The sequence below is a fragment of the Coptis chinensis genome, chromosome 3 (assembly GCF_015680905.1).
Source record: "Coptis chinensis isolate HL-2020 chromosome 3, ASM1568090v1, whole genome shotgun sequence".
In the NCBI taxonomy this organism is placed as follows: domain Eukaryota; kingdom Viridiplantae; phylum Streptophyta; class Magnoliopsida; order Ranunculales; family Ranunculaceae; genus Coptis; species Coptis chinensis.
The window spans coordinates 91893070-91919357 of record NC_141458.1 but is presented as its reverse complement, the minus strand read 5'-3'; positions in this window follow the sequence as shown (position 1 = coordinate 91919357).

Genomic DNA, 26288 nt, shown 5'->3' with positions numbered 1-26288 from the left:
AACTCAACGCAACTCATCCTCTTCAACTTCATCATCCTAAAGGATAGAGACTGACGAACCAAAATGGCATGCCTCGTATATTGCTAATGGTCTATCCTGCCATCCTTTCGAGGTTGCAGATTCAGACACCGATCGCAAAATTATGGACGATCATAGCATATGGAGTAGTGGCTTGAACCCTTGTTTTTCAAAAAGACCCAACTTATACCTAGTTAAAGCTGCCTACCAAATACTCGATTTTGTCCATCTTTGACATTATGCTGGAAGTACTAAAGGAACTCGATGCCAAAGTGGCAAACTCAAAACCACCATTATTACTGTTGGGCAACTGGCTGCTGGTTTGCGTCTTCCCTTATCTAACCTTGATAGAGAAGTATTGAATTATCTGGCCATTTCTCTTGGTCAAGGCACCGACAATTTATGGAGATTACTGTATATTTGTAATTTCTATAATTCTCATCTTGAACCCGATGTCCGGTCCTCCAAAAGAATTCGTCTCATCGATATCCAAAAACACTATTCCTTTCTTGAACGTAATGAAAAGAACAAATGTGGTATAAAAGAGCCCAGTGACTATTTTTATCCCAAAAAATGAATGAACCGCACCGGTATTATAAGGATAAACTGAGACAGTGATTTCAGATGGCCATTATACCCTATCATTGTATTTGGGCAATGGGAGTCATCTGCTTTGATAGATGTTCCATCCTTGGTACATCCTGTTTTTAACATTAATGGTACGTTATCTTTCGACACCCCATCCCTCCTTTATCTCGAACCTTTTATCTGACTGGTCTACCGTTGCGACTTTGTTTCAGTGCCTAAACCCGCCTCGATGAAGAGTCTTGGAGAATCCACTAGAGTAACGGATCTTCTAAAAGGCACTGAGGAAGAAGTCACCGCTCGAACTGTTGCTGATAAATACGGCAATCCCAAATTGACCGTCGATCTCCCGGGCACCGATAATTATGTCTCTCCTTTATACTTCTTAAAAAGTACCGTCCTTTGAGGTCAAGATTCTTTACCTCCCCAATCTGTTATGCCATGTAAAACTACTCCATGTCCCCTACAGCCTTGTTCCTCTAACAAAGTGCTTAGGAAAACTTTTGATTCCACTGAATTACCTTCTAATACTCCTCGATGTTATTTTGAATATATGCTTAATGGTTTTAAAATGACTGAAGATCTTTTTCCTCAAATCAAACAAGATATTCCCGATTTCTATAATTATCCTCTTTTGAACGATGTATTTGATCACCACTGCTTATTGTTCACAGATATGGCATCTCGTATTCTCCAAGTTCCAATCAAGTCCTTGAAATCACTAGAGAAGTTTATGAGCAAGAAAAAACCAACAGATGGCAGTTATTCCCAAGCTCCTACTTCTTCCAGAGATAAAAATGTCAACCCTAGACATCATTTAAAAAAAAGAAAAGAACCTTGCCAAACTTCAGCACCACCATCCCCAAAATCAAGCAAACCTGTAAAAACTACCGACATTACACCTGCTAATATACCCTCCAAGTCTTCAACCCTTCCAGCCACCACAAAACCTATTGCTTCTGACTCTTCTTCGTCCACTGGTGATTTTGAGGATAAACTTGTTATGCGAGATGAGATCAGACCAAAGTCCAAAAAACTGCTTCTCTGTTATCTGAACATGCAGTACCTGGTCTCGGAGAAGCTCTTGTGATGAATACTATACTCCTTCGAGATAGGTGGGCAATGACTGAAATCAGCATAGATGAACGATTCCAACTCCTGTGTTCTTCTATTGAAAAAGTAAGTATCTATCATTTCCCTTACTCTTATCTTAATTTACTTAATCCATACTCATTAACCATATCTCCCTCCCAGGTTAAAATTGTTGCTGTGGGACAATTTGACAGTGAAATGGCTAGATTTCGCCGATATAGGGATGAGAATCAATAGCTGAAGAAGGACAAAGACAGTCTTGAACAATCTCTTGAGAAAGTTAAGAAGGACCATGCTGCCGAGATGCAGAAATATTTTGCTGAACATACGGCGCTGCACCAGAAACTGAACAACTCTTTTCAGGCTATGGAAAAAGAACTTGCTAAAACCAAAACCTCCCTCGCTACTGAAAAAACTGAAGGGGCAGCTGAAAAAATGGACTTGGAAGCTGAATTGGAGAAAGCCCATTCCCAAATGGCTGCCTATGCTGCAAACATGGAGTACTGTGTGGACACTATGAAAAGCTTCAAGCGATTTCTTCCTGCTGATGTCATTAAGGGCAAAGGGCTTGATTCTGATAACGAGAGTGAGCTGCCCTCCGACATTGGCACGCATGATGCTAATAATGACGTTGTGGATTCTATCCCTTTGGCAAATAAGGCTGTCGAGACGGAAATATCTACTCCACCTTTTAATCTTGACTCCCTCCTTAGTACTCCTAACATTTTGGATGATCCAGAAATTCGAGCTGACCTTAACACCCTTCTTGAGACTAGAGATCTTTCAACAACCAAAATCGAAACCTTAAAATAGCTCTAGTTTCTTTGTACTGTTGTCTTTGTAACTGTAATGTTGATACAATGGGCCTGGTGACAAGTGCTCAAAAAGTGCAATTTAACCCTCGATTATGCCTCTTGTTTAGCCATCTTAGTGGACTAATAGTGTTTGTAAGTTATGTTTTAAGATCAAGAGGTGAAAAAGAGAGTCTTGTAGAATATTAGAGAAAAAGGGGTAAAATGGAGCAATTCGGAGCATTAAGGATCACATGGGAAGCCCGTTGACAATCATGGAAAAGGCCAAGGAATTGAAGCTATTAAAGATGCGACTTGGACCTATTTTAAAGCCTATTTGGAAGCCCAAGGCCAAAGGATTCATTTCTTGGACCAAAACCCGCAAAAGAGGAAAGAAAAATAGACCAAAGGTGGAAAAATAGAGTCTCGCGTTTGAGACGCGACTATCATGCATCCAGACGCGACCCATGCGTTTGGGACACATGGATCGAGTGTCCAGACGCATTGATTAAGTCTGGGATGCATGAATAGTGCGTCTAGACGCATGAATCGACACTGTAGCCAATTCCTTCTCAGTTTTGGAGATGAAGTTGGACTCTGGAAGAAGTCTATTTGTATTAGGAAACAAATGATGGTTTGGAATGCTTCTAGAGCTCATTGTAACCCCTATAAATAGAGGACCTAAGTGCCTCATGTAATAGGCCAATTCATTTATATTCTTGTCTCCAGAACTTGAGGCAGAGAGAGATTAATAATAAAAGATCGGTTTTAACTAGCTGAGTCTTAATAAATTAGTCTTTCTAGTCTTATGTTATTCGACTCTTCTTCTTCTCCTTCAAGGGAGGAGATGAAGCCGGTGCTTAAGGTTTAATGGTTCTTCTGGTTCATGGTGTTCTTCAATCAGGTTAGTTTTTTATGTTTATAGTTATTAGTTCCATTGCCCACACCAGGGGATGGAAGTATAGAATAGGGTTTATGTTTTGCAATATTAATATCATGCTAGTGTTCTTTACTTTTCTTCTAGTAGTATAGTTCTTTAGAGTTAGGGAAGTATTCTTTGTGTTGCCTTAGAAGGGGTAGCTCAGGGAGTGGCTACCTAGGGGAAGTATTCTTTATGTTTGCCTTAAGTGGTGATTCATTGAATGGCCGCTCTATTAGGAAGTACTCCTTGATGTTGCTCTTGGTAATGCATTGAATGGCTGCCCGAGCTTACATAAAAGGAAAGAAGATATTAATAGCATAAACATAGGAACAACCTTAAGTAGAGTTAATTGTTAACGATGTTTTGTCCAAGAGGGCATCGACACTTGCTCGATTGCCTAATTGTAGTCTACTTGTAAGAACAACCATGAAGCAGAAGGTCATAGATTAAAAGTATTGGTGGATTCTAATATCTTGAATTCCCTTTTATAAATTCCCAATAATTTAGTTAATTTAGTTTAGTTTAGCATTAGAATCTAAATCTCTATAATCATAGTTTTAATCCCTTAAACCCCCTTTCCAAATTGTCCTTCACATAACATACACTTAAAAGTGGAACGATACCCTACTCATCCTTTACTTATTGAGGGATAATTAAGTTTTGATCTGGCTTCTATTTGTTCAACGACCATCATCTATCTACACCATCCATACACCATCTACACAAAAAAAAGGAGTCAAATGTCAAATGGCACCCACTGTTTTAAGTTGTTTATGTTTAACATTTTCTTTCAAGATTAGAAGTTTGGATCTTGAGGTAATTTTTAGCCGCATCATCCATCCTTTTAAGAAAGAGAGAAGCTTGAAGGACATCTCGAAGACAAGATCTACCATCCAGGTTAGTCAAATCTTCATTCTTTTTATTTCATCCTTAGTATAGTTGCATCATAGTTTAGTTTTATTGCTTTCTAGTATAATTGCATTTAGGATCTTTTCAACAATTGAAGTTGTAAGCCAACACAACAAAATATCAAACTCTAGTGTTTCTTGTCTGAATCTTGACAAACGGAGTATCGTCTGTGGGCCGTGGTACTTAAGCAATCCAAGTGATTCACAATAACCCTAGAAGAGACATCTTTAGACAACGGGCGAGATACTAGCTGCAAAGCCCAACCCAGTTGAAGGAAAGTAGTTTTATATTTTAGTATAATTTAGAATAGTTGCATATTATTCAAGCATTGTAGGATAGATTTTCGTCATTTTCGCATAACATTTTCTAGTGTATGCCCCGTCGTCCATATCATCGTCCGGTAAGAATACAACAGTGGACAAGGTTTAACAACCGACTCACAAGAATACTAGACGAGATTGATATAATGGCCACACGCAATGATGGAGGTGTTTTGGACACCAATAATCCTGAAGCTATCCCACCCATGCAAGCACAACAGAGGAAGAAGCTGAGCGATTTCTATTCGCCAATCATTGGAGACCCACCCAGCAGTATTGTTTTTCTAGAGACAGAAGCTAATCAGTTTGAACTTAGAGCATCAGTAATCTCTATGCTTCCAAACTTTAATGGTTCAGACAATGTTCAGCCTTATGTTCACATGAACAAATTTCTATCAGTCCTCAGAATTTTCAAGAACCAGAATATCAGGGATGAGAGTATCAAGTTAATTCTTTTCCCACTCTCACTCGAAGGTAAAGCATCCGAATGGTTAACTGCACAACCGATCAATTCAATCAACAACTTGGAGAAGTTGAGAACAAAGTTTATGAACAAGTTTTACCCACCCCAGAAGACAGATGCCATGCAACAAGCCATCAACAATTTCAAAGGGAAGGTGACTGAAGAATATCATCAAAGCTGGGAGAAATTCAATAATCTGCTAGTCTCATGTCCACATCATGGTTATGATAAGAGCACACTGGCTTATTTTTTCTTTCGAGGACTTTCTACTATGAACAAGCAGATGATACAGTCAATGCATCAAGATAAGTTTACATCATTGGATGGAGAGGAAGCCTACAACTTTCTCGAGAATTTAGCTGAAGACACTCAATAATGGAGTACTAGCAATGAGGACGTAGCTAGAGTGGAGGGGGTGCCGAAGAAATTTGGCAACCAAATTCAAGAAGACCCAAATCAAGCAATGCTATCAATTATGGCACGCCTATCAACAGGACTTGAAAATATGAACAAGAAGTTTGATTAGTTCTCCATGAATCCTCCAAAACCAAACAATTTCCAAGCTAAACCTCAGCCATCCAAGCCTTGTTATACCATTTGTGAGCTATGTTCTGATGAAGGCCACACCACTGAAGAGTGTTCGTACTATCTAGATACTAATGCAGAGGCATGTAGTATCAACTCTTTAGGAAGAAATAACCAGTTCAATCAGGGACATGCAGAATTATTGGAAGCCACAAAATACAAATCAGAGGAATTTTCCTCCGAGATTCCGAGAATCGATCAAATCGGTTCGAATAACCGATGTCGGTTTCAAAACCGCCCGGCAACCATACGAAATCAACGGTCATACGGAACCCGGCAATACCAAGCCAACACAAAAGAGAGTTAGTACCAGATCTTATGAGTGGATATATTGCCCCTACGCTTTAGTCGAGCAAAGCAGTTATCCCACATCTGGAAGAAGCTATCACCACCATTGTCAATGAGCTGAAACAGACAAATCAAAGAACCCAGAAGTTGGAGAATAACTTTAGTGTCATTCAAGGCCAGATAGGGCAAATCGCTGTTTCCTTGACGGAAAGATTGAAAGGAACATTAACAAGCCAGCCGGAGCCAAATCCGAAAGGAAGAGGTGTCCTACAGGTGGATAACCTAGAGATTACTCATGAACAAGTTAATGCTGTCACCACTCTGAGGTCAGGCAAGAAAGTTGATAACAAGATTGTCTATGAACCAGGAAAAGATTCTGTGGAGCCTAAGGTAACTTATGTCCCCACCATCCCACCCAGTTCTAACATTCCAGATATATCTAGTGTTGCGCCACCCACTGAAGTAACTGTTGAGAGAGAAGCTGAAGGAACTACTGTGAAAGTAAGTAAGAAGAAGCCATCACGAGTGACTTCACCTGTCACTCCACTATTTGTTACCAAGCCAACCGAAGCCAAAAGAAGAGAACCGATATTGAAGAATCCGCCAGCACCGTTTCCTTCGAAACTAGTGAATACCAGAAAGGATGACCCGATCTGAGGAGATTTGCGATGTATTTCAGAATTTGCATATTAATATCCCATTTCTGACCGCCATCAAGCAAGTTCCCTCGTATGCCAAATTCGTGAAAGATCTAGTGAAAAAGAATACCAACATTCCGAAAGAAGCTTTTATCGCTCAAAGATGTTCATCGTACCTACAGAATCAAGCGTTTGTGAAACTGAAAGATCCTGGAAGTCCAACTGTTACATGCAGAATTAGAGATTCTTTGGAAGAGCAAGCTTTATTAGATTTGGGTGCCAGTGTGAATATTTTACCATATTTTGTCTACGAGACGTTAGGTTTGAAGGATCTTAAACCAACTGATGTTACTTTACAATTTGCAGATAGATCAGTAAAGATACCTAAAGGAATCATTGAAGACGTCATAGTCAAGATCGAAGATTTCTATTATCCGGTTGATTTCATAGTGCTCGACACAGAACCTACATCTGGTAGTAGGGGTGCAGATGGATAGTTGAATATCCGAATCCGATTCGTATTCGTATTCGAAAAATAGGATATTATCGGAAATTTTCGGATATCGGATTCGGATTCGGATAAATTTTCACATCCGAACAGATTTCGGATACGGATACGGATGCTGGTACTATCCGTCGGATAATATCCGAATCCGATTTAATTAATATAAATATATTATTATATTAAAACTATAAAATATAAATACAAATTTAATTTAGTTTAGGGTTTTTTTTCTTTCTCTCAATTCTCAATTCTCAGCGCCGCAACCCGCAACCACCACTCAAATTCTCAAATCTCAAAATCCCCTCAAATTCTCAACGCACCACCAGCCACCACCGCTCCTCTTCTTCTTCCTCAAAGCACCACCACTCTTCAACACACAAAGGTATGTCTTTACTACACTCGTCCCAAACACATCTTCTAGAACTATAGATAAAAACATCAGTAAACGATTTTAAATCAGTGCTACTTGTATAAACGATTTTAAATCAGAGAACCACCAGTTTGTTAAACTCTTACCTCTATGGCTCTATCGAATCAAACTCTTTAATAAACTCTTTAATATAGTTTTCGTCCCTTTGTCAGTTTGTCACCATTCAGTTGTTGACTATCTCTTATGTAATCAGTTGTGAAATCTTGATTTTTAGTGACTACGACTACTTCCTATGTGTATTTGTATTTCCAAACATGGTCTACTATCGAAACCATAAACTCAACTCTGAGTTAATTGTTTAGATGGCTTTTCACTCACGTTCAAGCACTTGGGTTCTTTCTCATTGTTTGGAGACTCTTTCAGTGGCTTCTTATTCACAGTCTCTTCCTCCATAAAATCTATATCACATTCACTCACGCCCTTAAAATCCTCATTGTTTAGAGAATCTTTTAAATCCTCATTATCAAGCTTCTTATATAGAGAATCTTCTTCAACAGAATGAACAATGCATTCATTCACACACACGTTTTTGGTTGACGACTCGTTTGCTAGTTTCTTATTAGGATTCTTTGCTTCAATAACAGTATCTACAACCCGTTCATCTGGAGTACGATCTACAACGCATTCGTTCAAGCATGTGGAACTAGTAGAATTCTCATTGTTTGAACATGAAGTCTCTTCCTTTCATTTTTGTCAGCTTGTCAAGATCCTCTGTTTCTGCAACATTAAACACATACACGCCATTCAAATCTTGCAAAATTTTCTTTTCTCTCTGCAAATGTGTAATAACAAAAGTACAACAGTTAAACCATTTGAAGAATTTTTTGAATTTTTTGAATTTTCGAATTTTGAAGAATCTAAAAGTGTTGTCTGTCAGTCTGTCTTTAATATTGACTCTATTTATTGTATTATCTAGGTGGAAATGGCTACCCCAACCCCAAGTAGTGCTGCATCAGCTCCTTCACCTAGTGGTAGTGTGAGTCATACGCCTATCAACGAGCCTACGCCTATTGATGCCGATCTCATCTGCTTTGCTAGTATATATCGTCGGATGAAGAAATAGCTCCTGGCGAAAGTCTTTGATCCATTGAAAGGTAAGCGTTCAAAAGTGTGGCTAGAGTTTGAAATTAAAAATTAGGAGATGGAACCTCTAAAGCTTATTGTAAACATTGCAAAAAGAGTTTTGATCCTAGTAGTAAGTTGGGTACTACGCATTTGAGAAATCATTTGAAAGTTTGAAAGATAAAGAAACGTTCTACTTCGGGTCAAAAGCTTTTGTGTAATTCATTTAGCGCAAATGAAGCTCCAAAATTAGCAAGTTGGAAATATGACCCACGTACAAGTAGACTTGACTTTGCACGCATGGTTGCTAAGCATGATTACCCTTTTCTTATGGCTGAGCATGAATACTTTAGAGTTTTCGTAAATGGTATTTGTCCTATGTTCAAATGGGTCTCAAGAACCACTGTTCGAGAGGATGTCATGCAACTTTACAATGAGTCAAGAACTGAGTTACAAGATTTTTTTGATAAGTTGCCATCAAAAGTTAGTTTTACAACTGATATGTGGACCCCTGACTATCAAAATATTGGTTATTGTTGTGTTACTTGTCATTATATTGATGATGAGTGGGTGTTCATGAAAAAAATCATTGCTTATCTTATCTTGTTCCTACATACACATAGTGGTGTTGTTCTTAGTGAGGTTATTAAGGCTCAAAGCGTTGGCATGGAATGTTGATAGAAAGTTATTTGCTATAACCGTTGATAATGCTTCTAACAATAATACTATGGTAGTGGAGCTCAAGGATTGGCTTAAGAGGAAAGGGGTTTTATGTCTTGATGGTAGTTTGTTTCATATAAGATGTAGTGCCCATATTTTAAATCTTATTGTGCAAGATGGATTGAATGTGATTGCTCCTTTTATTGTTAAGATTCGAGAGAGTGCTAGGTATGGCAATAATTCTCGAGTAGGCATGAAAAGTTTTTGAATGCATTAGCTCGCAAAGGTTAACTGGGAAAGGGGTTTCTATGGATGTTCCTACAAGATGGAACTCTACTTATGACATGCTCTGTAGTGCCATCCGAAAGCGTGGGAGCCTTTGAGCGCTTTGGCGAGTTAGCTTCCGACTATAAGCATTTACCTTCTCCTGAAGAGTGGGAAATGGGAACTAAAATTTGTGAGTGTTTGAAAGTTTTCAATGATGCTACACTTCATTTCTCCGGCGTCCAATACCCAACTGGAAATTTGCATTTTAAATATGTTTGTGATATTCATCATGATATTCTTGAGTGGTTTTAGACTCGATTTTTATTATATCCGTGATATGGCAAAGGCTATGAAAGAAAAATTTGATAAATATTGGAGTGAATGTAATTTATTGATGAGTTTCTGTGTTATACTTGATCCTTGTTATAAGATGGAGTTTATTGGGTATGCCTTTACTATGATTTATGGTAAGGAGTCTACACAAGAAGAAGATGTGAAAAATTCTTTGAATAAGTTGTACACCATGTATGCAATGTCCGATTCTTCTATGGTTGATGTCGGATCATCTTCTAGTTTGTTGAATTCATTTTCTGGTGACCAAGGGAGTTCTAAGATGGATGAAGGTTTCCAAAATTTCACGAAACAACGTTCGGAAAGTTCAAAAGTTCCGAAAACAGAGTTGGAGAAGTATCTAGAAGAAGATTTATTCCCATTTGATGCTAATGGGAAAGGTTGTGACATATTGATTTGGTGGAAAAACAATGGTCCGAAGTTTCCTATATTAGCAAGGATGGCACGTGATCTTCTAGCAGTTCCTGTGTCAAGTGTTGCTTCAGAATCTGCATTTAGTTCTGGTGGTAGAATAATTACCGACTCTCGTTCATCATTGGGTGTTGATTCTGTGGAAGCGTTGGTATGTTTGAAGGATTGGTTGCCTAAACTTAATGGTAACTTCCTTCTCTTGAACTTTGTTTAAGAATATATATATATTCAAGAATTACATCATGTCTAACTTTATTTATATCTTAATTCATTTATACATTAGTACCGATTGTTGGCTTGGATGCTTGACTTGTGATAGAACAACTTTTAGTCTCGACACTATGAAACAAGGTAAGAATAAGACTAGTAAGGTTAATTTATATATTGTCTACTTTTTTAAGTAATTAGTGATACATATGTTTCTTTATGTTTTCGTGAAGTATTTAATTATTTATTTTCAAATATAATCTCTAAATGAGTTGGTTGTGATTTTACCTCTATCACGGTGTTAATGTGTTAATTGATTGGAACCGTTTTGGATCACGAAAAATGTTGTATGGGCGGGGGCGATTTCTATGTTTATGTAATAGAGATGATCTCTAGTTTGTAATAGATTTTATATGTTTGTAATAGGTTATGAGGGTATTTTCTTAAGTTAGAAGTATTTTCTTAATTAAGAGGTTGAACTGTTGAAGACTTGAAGTTTGTTTAACAGGTTAATGAAGCATGAACTGATGAACTGCTATGTTAATGTTAATTTAGTGTTTAACAGGTTGATTTTGATGAATAAGGTACTGCCGCAGTTTTTAATAGGTTAATTTAGAACATGATTCGGACTGTACCAGGTGATAAGCCCATCACGAAATCACGAAAGCCCAAAAGCCCATGTTTAGTGGTCGGATCGGATATTATCCGATATCCGATTCGGATATCGGATATCGGATTCGGACATTATTTTACACATCCGGTCGGATTCGGATTCGGATTCGGATGTGAGTAATAAATTTCGGATTCGGATTCGGATGTAGGCATATCCGAATCCGAAACTATCCGTCTGCAGCCCTATCTGGTAGGCAGATACCAATCATTCTAGGCAGATCATTTTGGCCACTGCAAATGCACTCATCAACTGTTGAAACGGTAATATGACGTTATCTTTTGGTAATATGAGAGTCGAAACCAATATCTTCCATACGTTACAGCAACCACAGGAGGTGTGTGCTGTGAACGAGGTTTGTATGATTGAAGCGTTAGCACAGGATTATCTGACTCATTCATATCCTGCTGACGAGTTGTTGAAAGCTCGACGGACTTCGGATCGCGGAGGAACTTAGTGTTGAGGCAATGCCTGATGGACCATATAAATAGCTTAAGAAGGATCCGCCTAAGCTAGAATTGAAGCCTTTGCCGTCTACACTCAAGTATGTTTTCTTGGGAGATTTGGGAACCTACCAAGTAGTCATTTCATCAGATTTGACTGAGGAGCAGGAATCCAGGTTAGTAGCACTTTTAAAGGAACACAAGTCAGCTATAGGTTGGACAATTGATGATATCAAGGGGATCAGCCCTATGATAGTTCAACATAGGATTCATCTGGAAGAGGATTCCAAGACTTCTAAGCAAGAGGTTGTCAAACTCCTTGATGTCGACATTATCTACCCTATTTCTGATAGTCGATGGGTTAGTCCAGTTCAAGTTGTGCCGAAGAAGTCCGGAACCACAGTAATCGAGAATGAGAACAATGAGTTGATTCCAACCGGGGATTCATTTGGATGGAGAGTTTGCATCGATTATGAGGAAGTTGAATAGCGCATCGAGGAAAGATCATTTTCCATTGCCTTTCGTCGATCAGATATTAGAAAGATTAGCTGGACAAGCTTACTACTGCTTTCTTGATGGTTACTCAGGATACTTTTAGATCCATATTCACCCTGAGGACCAAGAGAAGACATTCACATGTCCTTTTGAGGATTGTCTGTATTATCTCTCCTTAGTCCTTAAACGTTGTTGCGATACCAACTTAGTTCTGAACTGGGAAAAATGTCACTTCATGGTAAAGGAAGGGATACTGCTGGAAGGAATTCTAGTAGATCAAGCGAAAATGTCTACAGGAAGTAAGCATGTTGTCGAAAGATCAGTTTTGAGATGGAAACCTAAGTATTCCCCACCTGTTAGTTTATGGGATTTACTCCCTGTTGACCTTCAAAGGAAGATTAGTTCTATGACTCGTGTAGGGTTTGGTAAAAGTCCATTTGCACATAAGAGGAGAGTGCGTAAGCTAGGTTGCTGTAAGAATTGCCATTCTGAAACTTGTCCTGGATTACAGCCATTAAGAGAAAATTGTTGGTACAAGGTATACTTTTGTCAATCACATGCTGAGAGAGATCAGAAGAATTCCTACAAAGTGGAACCTAGTGGGTGGGAGTACCAGTCTTGAGGATTTGACTATAAAGGACTCAAAAGTCTTGAGGATCTGACTTTAAAAGACTCACATTATGTCTTGGGGATCTGACGTAAAAAGACCTAAAAATTTGTTTCTTGAACTAATTCGATATTAGCATCAATGGTAATATCCTACCTTTTTCTCATCCATTTCATTTACTTCTTTATACATTGAGGTCAATGCATGCATAAGTAGGGGAGGGTGTACTTGAGAAATGAATTTCGAAAATTAGTTTTCAAAAAACAAAAATATTTTTGGTTTCTATATCACTAGCATGAGAAAAATGAATTTTAATGATGAGTCTGGGATATAAATTCTATACTGCTTAGTGTTGAGTTTGATAGATAGTTGATATTATTGATTTCATTACTGCTTAGACTATTTATTATGCTCGGACATAGTTCTTGTTGATAGAATCCTTTATCAAGGCACCACCATAGTTGTTGGTCAGTTTTGTGTACTTTTGCTAGAAAAGAGATTTAAACCCCTAGTAAACTGGAAGTAGAATTTTTAGACTTAACCCGTAAGACTTAAGCTTTATACCCATTCTTTGGAGAGTTCTTATGAAAAATCCGAGTTTTAGTGACTCAACATCTTTCAGTTATTTATGTCGTTGTAATATAGTCTCATTATTCGTTGATTTGGTTAATCACGGTGACATCAACTGGGGAGATAACCATTAGGTCTTGTAGTCTATTCAAAACAGTATCATCTTGATAAGTCAAGTAGTGAACCCATTCAGCCTTTATCCCACCTAGTAGGACCATCATGTTAAACCCTTTTTTGCCTTACAATAAGCCATTTTCTTTCATAAAACCCTTTTATCCGTCACCTACTCCGCAAAAGAGTATAGCCAAAATTTTTATCAGCCATACCCATATGTTTCTGAGAATACGAGGGGTACAAAGAGGAAGAAAGACCACAAAAGGAAGATTACAAGGAAATACCAGAGAGTTACAATGAAGCCTATCATTCTGTTCAAAGTGAAAGAAGCTAGTGGAAAACAAGCATATCCAGTACTAATCAAGGATATACCACTGAGCTTAAAAAAAAAAAAAAAAAAAAAGTTGAACAGAATGGATGGAAAAGCTAAGAGAAAGGAAGAATTTTTTCTACAATACAGAATTTGAAGAAATCTTCCAAAGAAAGAAGCAAAACCCTTAGTGTTTTCAGAAACAATCTTAGAATCCTTTTTACCTTTCCTTCATAAACCACTACCCAAGCCAAGTTACAACCCATGACTTATCATTACAGTATGGTACGAAGTCTAGAATAGGTGAGAGGATGCTAAAGTGAAGGACCCAACACTTCATATGTGATTGACATTCTTTCCATGAGACTAATTTCATCCAGAAGTCCGTTTTTCAAGGTAGTATGTGGGATGTTTGTATTCATTATTCTTTTCCCCACATACATGAGGTAAAATAGTAGACCATCTTCTGAGAGATTCTTTTCTGAGAGTATGACCGGTGAGGATTGAAAGTCGAGATTATCTACCTATGGTAAACTAGGGATTCCGTTTCTTGGATAGGAGAGTATAGGAGATTGACTAAGTACACACATAAGCCTTGATTGAGAATTTTGTCAATTTTTACTATCTCCCATCATAATCTATGAGACTTTGCAGCAATGTAGTTAGCAATGGAGATTTTCTATTGGAGTAAGCACTAAGTGGGTAAAGAATTTCTCTCTCTGAAAAATACTATCATTCTTGAACATGCTATTGATTGATTTTGTGGGTATATCACCTGAAAACCCCACGAGACTATAACTTGTCCTTTTTGGGGAACTTAAAGGTTTAAAGCCTTATTGCATATGGTAAATGCAATCGCGATGTCTGCGAAAGTGAGTTAGAATTTTATTTTTGTTATTAGGATGTGATTTTGATCACTTATCTATTTTTATCTTATTTGCTAAGAGACTAGCAAAATGCTAGTTGGGAGTTGTGATAAGTGCTCAAAAAGTGCAATTTAACCCTCGATTATGCCTCTTGTTTAGCCATCTTAGTGGACTAATAGTGTTTGTAAGTTATGTTTTAAGATCAACAGGTGAAAAAGAGAGTTTTGTAGAATATTAGAGAAAAAGGGGTAAAATGGAGCAATTCGGAGCATTAAGGATCACATGGGAAGCCCGTGGACAATCATGGAAAAGGCCAAGGAATTGAAGCTATTAAAGATGCGACTTGGACCTATTTTAAAGCCTATTTGGAAGCCCAAGGCCAAAGGATTCATTTCTTGGACCAAAACCCGCAAAAGAGGAAAGAAAAATAGACCAAAGGTGGAAAAATAGAGTCTCGCATTTGAGACGTGACTATCGTGCGTCCAGACGCGACCCATGCGTTTGGGACACATGGATCGAGCATCCAGACCCATTGATTAAGTCTGGGATGCATGAATAGTGCGTCCAGACGCATAAATCGACACTGTAGCCAATTCCTTCTCAGTTTTGGAGATGAAGTTGGACTCTGAAAGAAGTCTATTTGTATTAGGAAACAAATGACGGTTTGGAATGCTTCTAGAGCTCATTGTAACCCCTATAAATAGAGGACCTAAGTGTCTCATGTAATAGGCCAATTCATTTATATTCTTGTCTCCAAAACTTGAGGCAGAGAGAGATTAATAATAAAAGATCGGTTTTAACTAGCTGAGTCTTAATAAATTAGTCTTTCTAGTCTTATGCTCTTCGACTCTTCTTCTTCTCGTTCTTCGTGTTCTTCCTTCTTTATGGAAGGCTAATCTTCTCCTTCAAGGGAGGAGATGAAGCCGGTGCTTAAGGTTTAATGATTCTTCTGGTTCATGGTGTTCTTCAATCATGTTAGTTCTTTATGTTTTTAGTTATTAGTTCCATTGCCCACACTAGGGGATGGAAGTATAGAATAGGGTTTATGTTTTGCAATATTAATATCATGCTAGTGTTCTTTACTTTTCTTATAGTAGTATAGTTCTTTAGAGTTAGGGAAGTATTCTTTGTGTTGCCTTAGAAGGGGTAGCTCAGGGAGTGGCTGCCTAGGGGAAGTATTCTTTGTGTTTGCCTTAAGTGGTGATTCATTGAATGACCGCCCTATTAGGAAGTACTCCTTGATGTTGCTCTTGGTAATACATTGAATGGCTGCCCGAGCTTACATAAAAGGAAAGAAGATATTAATAGCATAAACATAGGAACAACCTTAAGTAAAGTTAATTGTTAACGATGTTTCGTCCAAGAGGGCATCGGCACTTGCTCGATTGCCTAATTGTAGTCTACTTGTAAGAACAACCATGAAGCAGAAAGTCATAGATTAAAAGTATTGGTGGATTCTAATCTCTTGAATTCCCTCTCTTATAAATTCCCAATAGTTTAGTTAATTTAGTTTAGTTTAGCATTAGAATCTAAATATCTATAATCATAGTTTTTAATCCCTTAAACCCCCTTTCTAGTCCTTTCCTTCACATAACATACACTTAAAAGTGGAACGATACCCTACTCATCCTTTACTTATTGAGGGATAATTAGGTTTTGATACACTTCTATTTGTTCAACGACTATCATCTATCTACACCTTCCATACACCATCTACACACAAAAAGGAGTGAGTGTCACCTGGCCATCTATATTTCTTTAAACTCCTTTTTGAAATATGTAACTATAGTTTTTGTGTTCTTCCATCTGCTTATGTGTGTCAAATAACTTTTGACATTACTTCATATCGGCTTAACTGATGCTTATTAATATTTTTACACAGTACCATCGACATTCGATACTATTCCAACCAAAAATAGTATAGATACTTAGTAAATATTCGAAAATCAAATTTTGAGTTTCGATACCACTTCAACTAAAACAATATCAATACTTAGTAAATATTTTGAAAATCAATTTTGAGTTTCGATACCACTCCAACCAAAAACGGTATCGATACTTAGCAATTATTTGAAAATCAATTTTATTTGAAAATCAATTTTGAGTTTCGATACCACTCCAACCAAAAATAGTATCGATACTTAGTAAATATTTGAAAATCAATTTTGAGTTTCGATACCATTCCCACCAAAAACAGTATCGATACTTAGTAAATATTTGAAAATCAATTTTGAGTTTCGATACCACTCCAACCAAAAACAGTATCGATACTTAGTAAATTTTTGAAAATCAATTTTGAGTTTTGATACCATTCCTACCAAAAACAGTATCGATACTTAGTAAATATTTGAAAATCAATTTTGAGTTTCGATACCACTCCAACCAAAGATAGTATTGATATTTAACATATATTTGAGATCAACTTTTGCATTAATATATCACTTATAAATACATACCTTATTAATTCACCTCACATTGCTGCCCGACATCGAATTGATCCGAACTTGACATTTCTGCCAAGAACTGGATTTTATTGACCTGAACTTGCATTTCTGCCAAGAACAAGATTTTATTGACCTGGTATCGAGATGAGGATCTACAGATCACCAGGAGTTTTTGACCTGAACTTGATATTTCTACCAAGAACTGGATTTTATTGACCTGAACTTGCATTTCTGCCAAGAACAGGATTTTATTGACCTGGTATAGAGATGAGAATCTACAAATCACCAGGATTTTTCTTGACCCAATTATCAATCATATAATTCTAGAGATACTAATATTTGTTATCCATGTATAACTATTGATTTCAAGAATGACAATATCTTTATTGAATGTATAACCTTGATAACAAAATTTATATAATGATACTTGAAATATTCTTTATTGATAAAATGCTTTCAAATTGCTTACATTTTGAGGCTTTGTTAATATTACACCTTCAGCCATTTTTAAGTAATATGCTCCATTGATTCCAACCTTGTGAATGATATAAGGCCCATCCCAGCTTGCTGCTAGTTTGCCAGCCCTTTTCCCAGCTTGAGTGACCACCTTCAATACCAAGTCACCTTCCTGAAAATGTGTTTCTCTTACTTTCTTGTTGAAAGCTTTTCTAAGCTGCCTATGATAGGTGTCAAGCTTTAGCCTTGCTTGCTCCCTTGTCTCCTCGAGATTGAGAACTTCTGAAACCATTCTTTCCTAATTTTGACCATTCTCTATCATCTTTGTTCTGGATGTCGATACAACCATTTCTGATAGAGTTAATGCCTCCATACCATAGGCCAAAGTAAAAGGTGATTCACCTGTAGCTGTTCGAGGTGTTGTTCTATAAGCCCATAAAATGCTATTTAGCTCATCCACCCAAAGACCCTTCTTGTCTTCTAATTTTTTCTTGATATTATCTATAATGGTCTTATTTGTTGCCTCTGCTTGCCCATTACCTTGAGCATAGTATGGTGCAGATGTGAAGTACTTAACCTTGTAAGATTCCAAGAAAGCTTTTACCTTTCCTCCTTCAAACTGCGGACCATTATCTAATATAATAGCATAAGGCAATCCATATCGACATACTACTCGTTCAAAAAGGAAATTTATGACATCCTTTTCTTTGATATGTTGCAGAGCTATGGCTTCTACCCATTTTGTAAAATAATCTGTGACTGCCAATATGAACCTTCTTTTGCCTCTCCCTGGTGTAAGCAGACCGACAATATCCATATCCCATAAAGTAAAAGGCCATGGGTTTGAGACACAATGTAACTCTTCAGCTAGAACATGTATGGTTTTCCCATGAATTTGGCACTTTACACACTTTTTCGCATATCGAAGGCAGTCCCTTCGCATTTGAGTCCAAAAATATCCCTGTCTCATGATTTTATTGGCCAATGGTCTACCAGTTGAGTGGTTTCCACATTTGCCTTCATGAAGTGCGGCAATGATTAGCTCCGCTTCCTCATTTGATATGCATTTCAAATGTGGACCTCAAGGATTCTTTCGATACAATTCATTATTAACCAATACATATCTTTGGCCGCCATACTTGATTCTTCTGGCCTAATTTTTGTCCTCCACTACTTTCCCATCAGCTAAATATAAGATATATGCTTCCATCCATGATGCCCCCAGTGTATCAATCTCCATGACTGCTGAATCGTCAATGTTGATGCTTGGCTTTTCTTGAACTCCGATATGCAGAGTACGACCTTCTGTGTTTTCCAGCATCACTGCAACATAAGCTAAGGCATTCGCATGCCTATTCTCATTTCTATTGAGATGCTGCAGTCTTATTTTACTAAAATTCTTCAACTTGGATTTTATAAAATTCAAATAATCAACTATATTTTCACATTTTGCCGAGTATCCCCCATTTATCTGGCTGACCACTAGCATCAAGTCACTGAAAATCGACAACTCTTTTATATTGAGAGATTTAGCCATCTCGAGACCAGCTATTAAGGCTTCATATTCAGCCTCATTATTGGACGCATGGAAACCCAATGTTATTGCAGTCTCAAACCTTTGGTTTTCAAGAGTAACCAACACTACTCCAACGCCACACCCCTTTCCTCCAGAGGATCCATCGACAAATTGTCTCCAACCATTTGTTCCTGCCTATAGATCATCTGCATCGATAATATCTTCAGGCTCTTGCAACATTGTGAATTCTTCTTCTTCCATGCCCCAACTGGCATCCTCAAATGGAAAATCAGCAAAGAAATCAGCCAGTACCTGACTCTTTTCTGATACGCGGCTTCGATACTCGACTCCAAATTCATTTATTAACACAGAGCATTTAGACATCTTTCCTGACTTAACAATTTTTGCCAGAGTTTGCTTTAATGGGAGATTTGTCATCACGATCACTGAATGTGCTTGAAAATATTGCTTCAATCTTTGAGATGAGAATAAAAGTGCCAAGGCATACTTTTCTATCATTGAATAACGAGTCTCCGCTTCGAGCATTGTTTTACTTTGAAAATATACTGGTCTTTCCAATCCATTTTCTACTTTCACGAGGACAGAACTTATCGCAAAATTCGATACAGCCAAATAGAGAAGCAAACTTTCTCCCTTATCTGGCTTTGTCAAAGTTGGCATTTCTTGCAGATATTTATTTAATTTAGAAAATGCTTCTTCACATTCCTCATTCCTACAGAACTTGACATTCTTTTTAAGCAACTTAAAAAGTGGCTTACAGCGATCAGAAGTTCTGGATATGAATCTATTGAGCGCCGCTATTCTCCCCGCCAGCCTTTGTATTTGCTTTCAAGTTGTAGGTGACGACATTTGTTGAAGCTCTCATATTTGATCAGGATTAGCATCGATACCTCTCTTCGTAACTATGTATCCTAAAAACTTGCCAGAACTGACCCCGAAAGTATATTTTTCAGGATTAAGCTTCATATTAAACTCTCTCAATATTCTGAATATAGTGTCGAGGTCCTTTATGTGATCTCCAGCTTTCATAGACATGATGACCATATCATCGATATAGACCTCGACAATACATTTGATGAGTTTCTTGAACATCTTTTCCACAAGTCTTTGGTAAGTGGCTCCCGTATTTTTCAATCCAAATGGCATTCTGATGAAATAGTATATTCTTTCATTGACCACGAATGCCGTTTTTAATTGATCTATCATAGCCATTAGAATCTAAAAATATCCTAAATACCCATCGTAAAAACTAATCAACTTGAAACCAGCTGTTTGGTCGACCAATTCATCAATTCTAGGCATGGGATAGTGGTCTTTTGGACACTTTTTATTCACATCGGTAAAGTCAACACAAATTCAAACTCTACCATCTTTCTTGGGCACAACCACTATGTTTGCTACTCATTCAGAATGCTCAACTTCTCTGATGATGCCATTATCCAACATCTTTTGTATCTCCCCTTGCACAACTTCTTCATACATTGGCCTCACTTTTCTATGCTTTTGATGCACTAGAGTTGCATTTTCTTCCATATTTAGTTTATGCGAACATATATCTGGATCGATACCGGTGAGATCCGACATCGACCATGAAAAAATATCTTGATTCTCATTCAAGAATATCACCAACTCCTTTCTTATACTTTCAGCCACTTCTGTGCCAACGAACGTATGACACTCACTTTCTGCTGTACCAATATTAATCTTCTCCACCACCTCTATTGTTTTTCTTTCCCATGGTGGTTCTTCATGTTTGTTCATCTCTTGAGTGAACTTTACCTGCTCCTGTATCTGCATGTTGGTATCGGCAGGTAAAGCTTGCTGTAACTGCTAAGCGGAATTCTCCAAGATGCCCCCAGTGTCTTGACTTTTCCCTTTCATCATTCCCTTTACTATGACAAAATTACATTTTTCTGATTCGGACTGATCACCCCTGATCTCGTGCAGTCCATATACAGTTGGGAATCTGAGAACTTGATAAAATGTACTAGGCACATCACGCATTTTGTGTATCCATTTCCTTCCCAATATGGCATTGTGATCAGATTGGTGCTTGATGACCATGAATTTTGTCATCACCGTTTGAGGCCCAGCTTCGAACTGGCAACTTTATCTCTCCAGTAGGTTTGGTAGAAGTTCCATTAAAACCATATAAATTGAACTTTGGTGGTTTTAAATGTGACTCATCGAGACCTATTCCTTTGAATGCTTTCCAAAATAAAATATTAACTGAACTACCATAGTCCACTAATATCTTCTGTACATTGTAACCCGAAATGCACAAAGTGACTAGAAACGCATTATCATGTGGCAACATTACCTTAGACAAGTCCTCCGGTACGAACATGATTACCCCAGGGATGCTAGCCGATATTAGCTACTGGCTCATTGGTACTGGTTTGATATTGACCTCGAGCACTTCTTTGACCGTCGAGATCTTCTTTATCTTATCTCGATTTTTTTTTTTCTGAGGAATTTCCCCCTTATAAATCATGTTTATTATGCCTAATGGCTTCTCCCTTATGGTCGCTGTCTCTACAGGTCTAACATCAACACAAAATTCTCTCAGCTTCCCATTTTTCATTAACCTGTCTATCTCTTTTAATAATTGGAGACACCTATTAGTCTCGTGGTTCTCAATCTTGTGAAATTGACAATAAGGCTTTCCTTTCATTTCTCTAAGAGTGTATTTCGGCCACACCACAAAATCTTCCTTAGCTATTCTCCGCAAAATATCTTCTGGCGTGGAATTTAAAGCTATGAAATTACTAGGATCAAGCTCTTCTTTCAATGTTCTGTCATACTTTCTTTGCTGTTGAGGCTGATCATCTCGATTTGTATAATGCTCCTGAGGTCTTTTGTTATCTGACCTCGAGGAATCTCAATTCTCATAGCGATCATTATTATCTTTCTCTTTTTTCCCCCCGTCGATGACTTGCAATATCGCTTGCACCGTGGCGGTTCTCAACCCCTCTTCTACTATGATATCTATATCCACCTTATCATACAACTCTTGCAAACTTTTCACTTCTTTCCTCAACAGATACTTATGCATATAAGATCTTGGTATTACTCCAGCTTGAAAAGCTATGACAGCTGTCATTTCTGATTCATCCAATCTTTCCACTAACTGCGTTTCAGCCTTGAACCTTGTTAAGAAATCTTTTAATGACTCCTTCTTCGCTTGCTTCAATTGGAACAAGGCTGAAACCTGCTTTGGCTTCACCCTTTGGTGACCATAATTAGTAAGGAACCTTTCTTCAATTTCTTGAAAGCATGAAATGGATCCCTCTAGAATTGTACAAAACCACTTTAATGCCTTCCCTTTCAAGCTTGACAAAAATGATCGACATAATACAGTATCCCAATATTCGGTGCCCTGATATATCGAGAACTGATGTCGATAACTAAATAGATTATCCAGGGTCAGTAACTCCTTTATATTGGCTCAATTTTGGATTTTTGAACTTAGGAGGTAACGAGGCCCTCTCTATCTCCTTTCTTAATAGATTTCTATCGACATCATCTGCCAGCTTTCTTATCGATGCCGATACCTTTTCCAATAACTGATTCCCTAATTGCTTTTGCATCATTTCTTGCACCATCGCCTTCGTGACTAATGCTTTACCTTCTTCTTCATTCACCTCTTTCGGAGTCGTTCTCGCTACAGATTGTACTTCCTCGATATGACTCCTTCTCCTCTCCTCGAGATGACTCTTTCGCACTATTGGAGTTCCTGAACTTGATTCCTCATCATCCTTCTCATACCTAGCGTCTTCAGCACGCTTCTCTTTCTCTTCCCTTATTGATTTATTCTCAGCCATTAACATTTGATTTTGCTTTTCTAATTCATTCATCCTTCTCAGCAAGTCCTTCAAAGACACTTCTTTCTTTTGCATTTCCTCTACTTCTTCTATCATCCTGCTTGTCGATCTTCGAGTTCTTCGCTCCTCATTCTTAGACACAGCCTGAGAAGTGCTTCCCTCATTCACCATCATTGCTTTACTTGCTGTAGCATGCTTTGGAGGCATCTTGATTACTTTCTTTAACCAAAGAAACCAAGAAAAGAATGTTCTTTCTTGATCCTTAATTCCTCACTGATCTTACCACCCGTTTCTCTTCCTCGATCACCAAGATTTCAATCAATGGATTCGATCAAAGAAAAAGAAAACAAAAGACAAAACAATCGATCTTTGTCTTTGAACCCAGACGGCGCCAATGTAGTGATCAGAGAAACTAGCTTTGATTGAAAAGAAGTGAAGAACTAAAGATGAAGATAAAGATTGAATTAAAATGGAAATGAATCTTGTTATTATTGAACAGTGTCGGTTACAATTTTCTTTCTCTCTCTCTCTTTTCTCTCTCTCTCTCTTTCTCTCTCTTGTTATTCTTTTACAGATTTTTGTAATGATTTTTGAATGACTCAATCTCTTCTTTTCCAGTCTTTTTATAGTACTTTGAGAATAGCTTCGACCAATCAATACTTTTCGCGTGTCCATTCTCTTCTTCTTCCTTCTTTTTCCCGCCTTAAACCTGCAATGTACAAACTTACTTACCAATTATCGATATATCACCATACTCGGGCTGGAATATCGGGGTGACGATATTTGCACATGACAGTTACAGATGAAACAAAGACGACAATAACACCACCCATTATATAAGTCTGATTGGGCTTAGAACCTGAACAGGGAGTTCCAATATGTAATAATCTGCTGAAACCGGTATCCTCGATTATATTTATGGTAAAACCACCAATCCAATACCACACAATAGCCTTGATGTTGATAACCACTTTGCTTCGGTCGTATTGCTTGCCATTGAAGATCAGATTATTACGCGCATACCATACAAGCCAAATAACATCATAGGGAAGAACCTTCCATAGCTTCAGTCCAACATCACCACACCAAGTGGAAGGCCACTGCTGTAGAAAATATATGCTCCACTGAAATGAAGACTGAAAGTCGTGGTGGGATGTCACAAAATGCCCCCACCATATCTATCCATAATTGTGTAGCAGCATCATAATAAAAGAAAAGGTGTACAATGGTTTCGACACCATTGTTACGGAGAGTGCAACCAGTTGTAATGTCCATACTATGCGGGAGTGATATTCTCATTCAGAAATATCAAGCACGTGTCCAGCATAGCGGAAATACCATACCGACCTCTGACTTCGTTCCCCGAACTGCCTTCAGAGTGACCTATATCATTAGCTCACACACCCGAGCTACGAGATCGCTCTAGAACAGATTAACTCGCACATCCTCACGTAGAGCATTCTATCTCGTGATACAGCCTATCTTCTAGAAGCAATCATTGCCAAAGGCGTACTTACACATTCCATTACCGCAAATTACGAACCATTGGAATCACTCCCTATCATTACAGAATTCCTACCAACGCCATTCCAACACTCCTTCTCAATCTCAACCATATATTTGTGTTTGTCAGTACACGTGTTGGATAGATCTCCATGTTCACCAGCTATAAATACCCCCTACATGAACTACGTCAGACCTAATTCTACTCTCCCCCCCAGAAGTGAGAGATAGATACGTAGGCAGTTCGTTCAACAACAAACTCGGTCTTTCCCATTTCCAAACCCATTCTCTCTTTTATTATATTTGTTAGGTTTAACTAAATCACACCTTTACATTGGCGCCGTCTGAGGTATCGATTTCTTGAGAAACCACTTTAATTACAAAAACAAAAATACTCAAGCCCACGAAGCATGGCAAGCCTCAAAGCTCAAATCCAAAGCTTAGCAGGTCAACTAGGTACCATGAATGAGCACATCACCCTGCTCAAATAGGAGAATGTCGCTTTGAAAGCACAAGTGGACGCGCAAACTCCACCTGGTGCTTTAGCAAAGGACGGTATCAACGAAGTCAATCAGCAGATTAACGAGCTATCACAAAGAATAGACCAGAGCGCAGTCAAGAAGGATGCCACCCAGATCATTTAGAAGATGCTAAAGACGTACCACGCATCCCCTTTCACTGCTGAGGTACTTAGTAAACCTTCCCCTCCAGATTTCATCCAACCAAACTTTGCAATGTACGATGGCAGCACATGTCCAGGTCAACACGTAGCTCGCTACATTCAGAGCCTCGCACTATATTGTGCCAAGGAGTTCGATCATCTCCATTGTCGTCTATTTCTTGCCAGCCTGCAAGATGGCGCTCTCGATTGGTTCTTTTTACTCAAGCCAGACTCGATAAAGAACTTTGAGAATCTCATCAACCTATTCGCTAGCCAGTACGTCCACAATAGGAGTAAGAAAGTAGATCTAGATTCACTTTTTTAGCTCTCACTCGGTGAAGATGAAACCATCCGCACCTTCTTAGGTCAGTTCAAAACCGAACTACTTGGCATGGAAAGCGGCCTCAAAGAGTCATTTGCAACATTCGCATTCTCCAACGCCTGCCGTGTGCACAACACAGCACTCTCCAGATTACTCATGAAAGAACGTCCAGAAACTTTGTCTAAGTTGTATGCTCGAGTAGACAAATATATCAAGTTGCAAGAAGGCTTGAAACGTCAAGGCCTCACAGAAGACCAAGAAGTGGCAGCGATCTCCGATGATCCCCGACCCACCTTTAAAAAAGCGACCCAGATAACAAGGACAGAAGTCTGGAAACAGAACGAACAATAGCCGTGAGTTCGTTGCACTCACCCGATCTCCAAGTTACATACTGGAAAAGATCAAGAGAGCTGCTTATTACCGACCTAACGTACGACAGCCAAAAGATCTACCTGGCAAGCCTTACTGTGCCTTCCACCGAGCAAAATGTCATGAGACCGATGAGTGCTGGGGGCACAAGCACTACCTCCAAGGCCTCATCGAGTCTGAACATATCAAACATTATACCAATATCACTGATGGCGACCTGCGCCATAAGCTCATGGCTCGCAGAGAACGTAGTAGATCTCCAGCTCGCCATAATCGCCATAGTGTCCAAGCTTGCTCCCATAGCAGAGGACACCCCAGCGAACGATCCCATCATGAACGCCGTCAGCACTCGTCAGACAGAGATAACGAAATGAACGATACACATGATTACGTTCCAGGATGATTATATTACATCCTCTAGAGAAAAAAAGCGCGTAGGTGCTCTTCAAAAAGTCTACCAGTTCTCTTCACAGGCTGCACCTGCCCCACACAATTCAGGTCGCAGTTCAGGTGATATAACTTTCATAGAGGCCGACCTCAACAAGGTCTGCCTCCCCCATAATGATGCCTTAGTTGTCCATGTCAAAATCAGC